Source organism: Magnolia sinica, unplaced genomic scaffold (genome assembly GCF_029962835.1).
Source record: "Magnolia sinica isolate HGM2019 unplaced genomic scaffold, MsV1 ctg360, whole genome shotgun sequence".
NCBI lineage: Eukaryota > Viridiplantae > Streptophyta > Magnoliopsida > Magnoliales > Magnoliaceae > Magnolia > Magnolia sinica.
In genome coordinates this window covers 21,573-30,176 of record NW_026682820.1, presented here as the reverse complement: position 1 = coordinate 30,176, position 8,604 = coordinate 21,573, and the positions used below count along the sequence as shown (strand labels likewise).

At 32.7% G+C, this 8,604-nt stretch overlaps 1 long non-coding RNA gene across 1 annotated transcript; it reads left to right on the top strand.

Moving 5' to 3' along the window:
• The first annotated feature begins 305 nt into the window (after positions 1-305).
• LOC131236315 (uncharacterized) lies at positions 306-3,168 on the top strand. The gene is made up of 3 exons (XR_009166677.1): positions 306-369; positions 2,344-2,371; positions 2,501-3,168. It is a non-coding gene; the product is annotated as an uncharacterized LOC131236315 (long non-coding RNA).
• The last annotated feature ends 5,436 nt before the right edge of the window (positions 3,169-8,604 follow it).

The following is an 8,604-nucleotide window of genomic DNA, read 5'->3' as shown; positions in this document are numbered from 1 at the left end:
TTTATTTTTTATTTTTATTTTTAGAATTAAAATAGTAGGTGTACGCGGATCAAAAGTGTATTATTTTTTTTCTCTCCTTTCTTTCTTAATAAGTTTCTTGTACTTTCGTTTCATATATATACATTTATTTTCAGATGTGTTACATTTTTATTTTATTTTTTCTTTTTGGGATATTTAACCAAAAAATTAGTCAAGAATTATGAGTTTGCCAAACAATGCCTTCTTGGGTAATTAAAAATCCTAAAAAGTGCGTTTCGGAGGTTAAAATGATCAGAACGTCCTGGTTTTTTTTTTTCCTTTTTATAGGATGAAGCCGAGCAACGTGTAGCTCTGTGTGGAATCCTAGCCGTCCAACAGTTTCAACCCACTGTGAGGATCAGTTGAAACAAAAATAGGTGGACCACACTTGTAGTTTGTTATTTTTGTCGTCTACATTTATATTCTTTTCTATGTTGTAGTCCATCTGATCAGTGTATGGAGCTGATTTTCTGCGCAACTTGATCCACATTGTGCGGCCAACCCATTGAATGGGGTGGATGTCCTGATCTGTGGACAGTTGTTGTCCAACCAGTTTGATGTTAACATCTTTCTCATAAAGTGGCGTATACACATGCACGTGACATCCACTCAGATCATAAAATGGAAACTTTTTTTTTTTTTTCCCACACGCACACACACCCCACACACTCACGCTGGTGGAATTACACCACCTGTGGGTACTCGTTGATGAGGGAAAAATGAAAAATAAAATGAAAATAGGGTAAAACTTTATTATATTTTAGGTAAAGATAAAGAAAATTATATGTTTTATGAAAATTTTAAAACATACATGAAAGTTGAGAGAATACGTGAATCTCTTATACATGACTGGGCTGGTTAGATTCATGACGTCTGGCTAATATTGATAGTATTGATGATATCCACTGATACAATGGTTGGGACCGGTCACCTATGATTTTCAGATTATGGTCCAAAATGATTATGTCCATTCCCGTCCATCATAGAGGTTAAAATGGATGGATTGGATTTTGGACCGATGGTGCCCTGCTGGCAGATGTGGTGCACACTTTCTAATGTTTTAGCCTGAGTTTTGGGCCTAAATTGAAGTATTAAAAAAACGGCTATAGCATTTATATATGTCAATATTATCGGATGCCATGGCCAAAATATCTACTCAACGAGGCCCATCTTATAGGCATTTGCTCAAATTGTACAAGCCGAGTAGATTAGGTGCGCCCCAGCCTCACTCAAGGCCTGCCTTGATGTGTGTATTCTCAGGTGGACCACATCATAAGAAACAATGGTGATTGATCATTAATGAGCCATAAAATTTGTAGATCAAGCTAATATTTGTTTTATCCCTTAATTTAGGTTTATGTGACCTTATCCATGAATTGGATGGCAAATAACATTAAGTAAACCTTGTGGTGGGCTCCAGGAATTTTTTAATGGTGGGTCTTTAATCACCTATGTTTATCCACCTGACAATTGGATTTGCTTTATTTCTGGAATCAAGAACTAAAATGATCTGAAAAACATATTCATAGAATACAAGGTGGCCCCACGGTAAGGGGGGCACTGACTTCGGTGCTGCCGGGGTGCACCTAATCCACTACCATACGCGCGGTTGCAATGCACTGGTTAGTAAATGGCCTTCGCTGTATTTAATGTCGAACACCTGTACACGTAGGAATAGTCTTTCCTACACAAATGACTGAAATTAGTGGTGCAGCGGCGATTCATGGTGGGTGTTTCCGTGACTGTGGGGCCCACCTTGATGTATATGCATTACTAAAAAATAAAGTAGATCCAAACCATATGTGGACTAAGAAAATAATGGTAATTGACTATTAAAATTCTTTTAGGCCACAAAAGTTTTGGACCAAGCTGATAGTTGTATGGTCCCTTAATTCAGATATTTGTGACCTTATCAACAGGTTAGACGACAAATAAACATTCTGGTGGGCCCAATAATTTTTGAATGGTCGATAGTCGATCACATGTTTTCATATGGTGTGGCCCACCTGAGATTTGGATCTGCTTCAAATTTTTTTTTTACCATAACCTAAATGAGTTGCCAAAACTAATGGACGGTGTGGATATAAGGCACATAAATTACCGTGGGCCTCACAGTTAGGGATCCACCGACCTGGGTAGATCCAGGGATCCACAGAAGTCGCAGCATCACTGTAATGGGCAACACTACACCTTCTGAGGCCTGAGCTGAAGAAAGGGAGAAGCTCTATGACTCTAACAATCTCAAATAGAAAGCTCATGCATAGCGCTTGCTATAAGACTCTTCGCAGGCTATACATAATACTTGTCCATGTCTCTTCTATGCAGAGTGAATTCACGTTTCTTGAAAACTGAAGTAGGCTCCTTTCTCCACCCTTCTCTTTTTTGTATTTCTATCTCTTCTTCTTGGTTTTTCTCTTTTCATGCAAAGCCGAGTGATTGATTTGTTAACAGCCACTTTCCACTTTCTTTCAAGTTAAAATAGTAGGTGTATGCGAGTCTTTTCCTAAAGTGGGTGAGATTTTGGGCAGAGCCTCAACTGAAGAAAAAAGTAAGCTCTACCATTTTACACTCAATTAAAAAGCTCATGCATAGCTCTCTCTCTCTCTCTAAGAATTTTCATATGCCATACTAATACTTGTCCATCTGTCTTCTTTGCAGAGTAAAATCACGTTTCTTGAAAACTTAGGTATACCGCTTTCTCAACCCTCTTCTCTTTTGCTCCCATTTTCTCTTCTTCTCATCTTCTTCTTGTGTTAAAGTCCCTCGATATATATTGATACATCATCCCGCTCAAGCTTTTAGAATAATTGGTTGTTTAAAATGATATTAGATAAAATACTTAAGAATTTTGGATATGAAAATCCGTAATTATGAAAGTTCAGAATTTTAAAATAATTAAAAAAATAAAACTAAATTTATAAATTTGAATAAAGAGAAATTTAGAAAACTTATTTGATTCGAGGTGAGACGAAAGTCACTTGTCTTGAAATTGATTTGCTCTCATTTGGACAATGTCTATAGTGCAAAAGAAATATTGGACAATCAACCTCTAGAATACTCTCGAATATTGTCCCATCATACCGACGCACTTGATATATGAAGACTTAAAAAGTATTTGTATGTCTAACTCGAAGGTTGAACTAAATGAACCATAAGAAACCATTGCAGAGATTTGAATTAAGAATTAGAGCTACAAGATTGATTAGAAATTTTTATTTTTTATTATTTTTTAATTTTTAACTCGAAACCAGAGAAGTCTCTTATATAGACTTCAAAGGTTGTCTCAAATGGATGTGTATGCACCCTGCTAACAGTCATGACCGTTGGGTTTTTTTTTTTTTTCTTCTTTTAAGATTTTTTTTTTTTTTTCGTTTTTGAGCTCTATTCAGAAGTTTAAAATAAATGACCATTTAGGTCAACTATTGTAAAATAAAACTTTCAAAGGTAACAAAAAACTTTTAAGCTCACAAGTATATTCGTGCGCACGTGCTCACACTTCAACGCACCACACTACAACACACAATACAGCGCTGCACCACACCACGTCCACAACCATGGCCCTGTCCAGCGCGCTTATGGTTTATGGCATAAATTGGAGTTGTTAGCATAACCCTCCTAGCTACCTAATTCACATGTTCCTTGAAAGAGGCCTAAGCTTTATGCAAAATCCTCTTCTTATAGACCTAAGTTTTTCTACTTACCTATCCAATGTAGGACTAAACTCACACCATTATAAGAAAAAATGCATTTGTTTCTTTTTGAAAAATTTGGATGGATTTTTTCTTTAATTTTGAAACACCGAAATCAACAATTTCCTGCATGTTTCAAAATAATGATCTTCGAATTAGACATGAATAATTGTGCATTATATAGATGCCTAATAGACTTGCATCGATACTTGGAATAGATAAGGTAGATTCACAGGAGTCAGGTGATAAATAATCTTGAACAAGATTTCTATTAATGCAAAACAACTACATATGTCCCTCACATAATTGTTCTGATAAAGAAGGTTTTGTGGTTTGATACTTTTTTGCCATACACATTTAACTGGATTTCACTAGTACTTTAGGGCCCGTTTGTTTGGATGGATCCCATGGGATTAGGAGGGATGGGATGGATTTTAAGGTGATGATGGTGGTGTCAGTGGATTGGTTTAAGATCTATGGGATTGCTATATCCCGGGATAAGTTCACTAAGTCTGTTTGGCACGCCCAGCATATCCCAGGATTTTACCTTCCAATCCCCTCTAATCCGTCCAACCAAGCACGCCCCATGCACGATTGAATGGGAATAGGAGGGATGGGATCAATTTTAAGGTAATGATGGTGATATCGGTGGATTGGTTTAAGATCCATGGGTTTGCAATATCCCAGGAAAAGTTCACCGGGTTTGTTTGGCACGTTTGGCATATCCTGGGATTTTACCATCACATCCCTTCCAATCCCTTCCAATCTGCCTGTCCAAACACCCCCTTAGAAAATTCATCCACGTTTTCATAGTAAGCGGCCTCACCTCCATACTAGTATACGTGAATTCCATCAAGTATATACAATAACCGAATACACCACCAACAAGTATATAACATATGGATTTATTAAGAGTTTGAAATTCAACTTTACTAATGGTTGCTTGTACTGCCTCACCATAGAAGGGGCTTCCTTATCACAGTGTTAAACGACTCCTAATGTTTTGTTATTTATCCATTTGAAACCTATTACATGAGATCTTTATTTGTATAGGTTGGGTTTTTCCCTTCGACATATTTACGACTAATTGTTTATTAAGTCCTTTAATTAGAGGATCTGCCAAATTCTTTTTTGATCTCATAAAATCAATGACTATTACTCCATCATGTAGTAAATATTTTACTATGTTATGCTGGAGTCAAATACGTCACCTTTTCCATTATATATTTTATTATTGACTATTATTATAGCATCTTGACAATCGCAATGCTGAAGAAGGTTTTGGCCATAAATGTATATCAATCAATAGATTTTTAATCAATTCTGCTTCTATTCAAGTTTTTTTTTTCAAAACAATGAACTCGAATTCCATATTGAATTGAGCAATAAAAATCTGTTAAGTGAATTTCCAACAGACAGCTCCATTCAAAACGAAAATATATACAATTGTGGAATTTACTTCATCTGAATCTATAATCTAATTAGCATCACTATATCTTTCCAATATAGTAGATAAACCAATGTAATATATAGCATATATTATTATACCTTTTATATATCTTAGTATTCTAGATAAGGCATTCAATTGATCATGATTAGGGGTTATAAGTATATGTTCTCAATTTATTTACTACATAAGTTATATCAAACCTTGTGCAATTCATTAATTACTTTAAGTTACTAATGGGTCTAGAATATTCAAGCTGTGATACACTTTCACCCGTGTTTTTCTTTAAATATATGAAATAGTCATAAGGAGTGCTAACATGAATGTTATTAAAATAATTAAAACTTTTTTAACACTTTCTTAATGTAATGAGATTGAAATAGAATAAAATCATCATATTTTCTAATTACTTTTATTTCAAGAATTACATTGATCTTGCCTAGATATTTCATATCAAAATGTAATAACAAGAATTTCTTAGTAGCATTAATCAACTTAAGATTATTTTGAAAAATGAACATATCATCTATATACAAATAAATAATAATTCCTTCATTACCTATAATTTATTATATACACATCTGTATATGTCATTTATTCTATATCCATTAGATTTCAAAGCATAATCAACTTTTTCATACCACTATTTAGGAGCTTGTCAAACCATATAGGAATTTGATTAATTACATACTTTGTTTTCTTGACGTTCAATTTGGTAACCCTTATATTGATCGATGCATATTTCTTCTTATAAATCTCCATTTTAAAAAAAAAAGTTGTCATGACATATATTTGATGTATAAGAAGTTTGTATATAAGGACTCTAATAGAAGAGATCCTAGCTACAGGAGAATATGTATCAAAGTAGTCTATCCATTTCTTCTATCTGAAATCCTTAACCACTAATCTAGCTTTTAACTTATCAATGATATCATCAGGTTTTAATTTTTTCTTAAAAACTTATTTACATCTTATTGTCTTATTTACAGGTGATAGGTCTATTAATTCTTAAATCTTATGATACAGAATAAATTCTAATTCATCATTTATAGCTTCTTTTGATTCATCGGGTGAATTGATAGCTTCTATATAAGTTAAATGATCACCTTAAGGAGAAAAGTATAAAATTCATCTTCTAGGTTAGTTTCTTTTTTCAACTCTTACGCTCTTCTTTGGTTTTATTTATACGTTTTCTCTTTCTATTGTCTTACTACTTGAGACAATATTTGAAGCATCATTATTTTTAATTTATTTAGATTCAACTTTTATTGAAAGAACATTCTCGAAGAATTTACATCTCTTATCTCGATGATAGTGTTAGGGTATAGAATGTTATCTTTATATCTTAAAACTAAGAATCTATAGGCTGCACTATTTTCTGCGTATCTTATAAACACTCAGTCTATTGCTTTCAAACTTAATTTTTTTTCTTAGTTTTCACTAATTTTACTATTACTAAGCACTCCTACACTTTAAAATATTTATAACTAGTAAGATTTTTTTTTTTTTCATAGTTTATAGAGTATTTAACTTGTAACTTTATAAGGTATTTTATTAAGGATATGATAAAAAGAAAAAATGGCTTCTCCTTACATGTTTGGGGGTAAGCCAAAGCTGTTCAACATTGCTTTCATCATTTCTTTCAAAGTTTTATTTTTCTGTTCTACTATACTATTTTGTTCAGGTGTATAAGGGGTAGTGATTTTATGTATATTGGTATTCTTTTCATAGAATTCTTTAAATTGTAAAGATTTATATTCATCCCCGTTTTTGTTATAATTCTCTTGATTTTTTTATTTAACTAGTTTTCAACTTCTATCTTATGTTTGATAAAGAACTCCAAAGCTTTATCTGTACTTCTTAATAAGTATACCTTAGTATACTTCGAGAAGTCATTTATGAAGGTTATATAGTATATTTTTATTTATTTATTTCTAAACATGTGATTTTTAAAATCATCCAACTCACTATGAATAAGTTTTAGAATATCAGATTTTCTAAAAACTAATTTGAATGGTTTCTTATGGAACTTAGACTCTATACACACTTCACATTTATTTGGTTCTTGATGTGAAAAACTAGATATAAAACCTAGTTTCTTTATTCTTTTCAGAACATTTTACATGTCCTAATTTATTATGTCATAAATCAAGTAACTCAATGAAGTAAGCAAAATTGGAATTCATCTTATTAATATCAATAGATGATACATTCAGTACAAACAGTCCATCACAATAGTAGCCCTTCCCAACAAATGTCTCATTCTTGGATAGTATAACCCTCTTTGAATCGAAAACTAATTTGACGCCAACTTTATTTAGGAGGTATCCATAAACTATATTTTTTGTATGTCATGCACATGCAGAATATTATTTAGTTCAAGGGTCTTTACAGAAGTGAGCCTTAAGGTCACTTTTCCTTTTTTGACTACTGAGCAGGTTTGAGCATTTTTCATAAACACTTGTTCATCCCTTATAGTTTGGTAGGAGGCAAACATACTTTAATCCTTACGGATATGAAGTGTAACCCCAATGTCTAGTACCCAATGTATTGTATTGAGAAGGTTTACTTCAGATATCACCACAACTATTTCATCTTGTCCATCTTGTTTAGTTACATTGGCCTAAGCTTAAGAAGCCTTCTTCTTGTGCTTATACTCTCCAATATGATACATGAGTTTGTTACAATGAAAACATTTTCCTTTTTTTTTACCAATTTCTTTTTCTTATTTTTGAGTTTATATTGTTCAACATGATGGCCTGGTTTTTCATAGTGGAAATATTTACCTTTTAAGTATTGGTGTTGATCAATAAAATGTCTTGTCTTTCCAAAGTGAGAACATGATCCAATTTGATCATTTTATTATCCTAATTTTTTCCAATTAGGTTGGCATTTGAAGCAGTTCTATTAGCATTTCCCTTTGATCTCCTATACGATTGACTTCCTCTATTCAGAAATGTATGATAATATTTTTCATGGACATCCCAATTTTCTTGTGTTTCACTTTATTTTTGTATACTTTTCAAGAGGAATGGAGTTTTCCAATTAAATCACCTTTAAAGAAAACATCATCTATTTTTAATCATTCAGATGTAAACATGTGCACTAAACTTTGATACTCAAGTATCTGATTAGATACGAGTTTATTATCGAATATAGAAAAGTTCAGAAAGGAGGAAATAATATGTTTTTTTAGCACCAACCACTTCTAACACATATTTCTTAACCAACGCCGACTAGATATCATTGACTCTTTCATATGGAGCGTACACATCGTATAATTCATCAGAAAGGAAATTAAGAATATAATTTTTACAGTTGTAGTCATCCCTTACAAAAGTTTCTTTATCGGCTTAATATTAGAAAGTATCAAATAACACATCAAATATTTTCAATGTATCTAAAGCAAATGTGAGTTTCTGTTTCCACCTTTTAAAATCATTCCTAGAA